This window comes from Triticum aestivum, chromosome 3B, assembly GCF_018294505.1.
Source record: "Triticum aestivum cultivar Chinese Spring chromosome 3B, IWGSC CS RefSeq v2.1, whole genome shotgun sequence".
Lineage (NCBI taxonomy): Eukaryota > Viridiplantae > Streptophyta > Magnoliopsida > Poales > Poaceae > Triticum > Triticum aestivum.
The window spans coordinates 75870552-75872688 of NC_057801.1; positions in this window are offsets into that span (position 1 = coordinate 75870552).

The window sequence follows — 2137 nt, forward strand, 5'->3', positions numbered from 1 at the left end:
CGGCTGTTCAAGCCTATCAGAATCCTGCACCAGCCCCGGAACCGGAACCACAAGATGAGCCTCCATGACTATCTGTTTATTCTTGGGATCCAGAGGAGGCTGCCAGCCAGTGGCAGCCGGAGCCTTCTTCGTCGCAGTATGACCCCAGCTTCACCTACGGGTATCCGCCAGGCTATCCCTAGCAATAGACCAACTTAGGCCAAAAGCCTAAGCTTGGGGGAGTACGTATTTCCCACCGACATTACATTCATGTTCACACACACTCATTGCTAGATGTCGGTGCTCATACTCTTTCACTGTAATATCCATGCTAGTTTACTTTCTTTTTCCTGCTTTCTTCTTGTGTGTTTGATAAATCTTAAGAAAAACCAAAAAATTAGCTAGTTTAATTTCTTTAAATGAAAACCCAAAAAGATTTCCCGTTCTCCTTTTACTTGTTGGGAGCTTTCCCGTGTAAATAGTTTTTATTTCTTTTCTTTTCTTTGGGGGTCGAGAAGACCATATTGAAAATGCTTAGTGGCTCTTACATGCATGATTGTTTATTTAACTTAGAGTCCATATTACTTGTCTTCTCTCTTGAGTTGAATGCTTGCAGATTCCAGCTTAGTCCAATGCATGTGCACTATTATTATTATACTCACCGTTCGGTCGTGCAAGTGAAAGGCAATACTGATGATATATGATGAACTTATTGGGATGAGAAAAGCTGGTATGAACTCGACCTCTCTTGTTTTTGTAAATATGATGATTTATCGTTCCTGATTCAGCTATTATGAAATAAACATATTTGCAATGACATTTAGAGATTATAGTTGCTTGTACCATACTTGATTAGCTATGAGTTATAATGGTTTACCTTGCGTGCCAACATGCTATTAGAATGATTATGATGTGGAATGATGGGATGGTGTCCTCCTTTGAATGTATTAAGTGACTAGACTTGGCACATGTTCACGCATGTAGTTGAATCAAATCAACATAGCCTTCATGATATTTATGTTCATGGTGGATTATATCCTACTCATGTTTGTATTCGGTGTAAATTAATTTTAATGCATGTTTACGACTGTTGTCGCTCTCTCAGCTGGTTGCTTCCCAGTCTTTTGCTAGCCTTCACCTGTACTAAGCGGGAATACTGCTTGTGCATCCGAACTCCTTAAACCCCAAGTTGTTCCATATGAGTCCACTATACCTACCTATATGCGGTATTTACCTGCCGTTCCAAGTAAATTTGTATGTGCCAAACTCTAAACCTTAAAATAAACATTCTGTCTTGCATGCTCGAATAGCTCATGTGTCAACTAGAGCTGCCCTTATCTTCCGTGTTAGGTGGGTTATTCTCACGAGGAGTGGTGTGATGCCTGGATAATTAAGCTAAAGTAAACCCTCGTTAATGGTGCCTGGTCATCACATTACTGTTGCTAATCCTCGGTTGATCCAAGTCACAATCCAAATTCAAATTTAAAATAAAAGTCCAAGATTCAAATTTCTCAAACATGAAAACAAAATGTTCAAAGTCTTGTAAATAATCTTTGGATATTTTTCCTGTTGAAACCCATATTTTATAAATTATTTAAATGCCCTTAAATGAATAAAATAGGGGTCAAAATAATATTTTTAAATCACTTTTAAATTTATAAAAATTCTAAGGCTTTCCAACTGCTTCTTAAACTTCTTGAGGCAGTGCTAAATACTACATAATAATTATTGAGACAAGTTACACATTTTACAAAAGTCTTTTGGAGCAAAAAGAAAATGCAAAATAGAAAATACAAAAGGAAAACTCCCCTGACTGCCTTTGGGCCTCGGCTAACTGGCCGGCCCAGTCGACCACCCACTCGGGCCAGCCCACCAGCGCCACCTCCCTCCTTCCTCTGTTCACGGGGGGAGACGTGGGCACCGGCGATGGCCGCCACGGCCGAGGGCGATGCCGTGGCGCCCATCCACCGCGCCCTCCTCCTATATCTACTCAGAGCCCTCCCCCGAAACCCTAACGCCCCTGCCTCTCCCACTTCACCCCTCGGTCTCCCTCTCTGCCTCCCCTCCTCAGATCCCCCTCTCCTTCCCGAGCTCCGCCATGGACGCGTCGCCGGCGTAGCCGTCTCCGCTGCCGTCCCTGCTGCCGGAGACCGCGCCA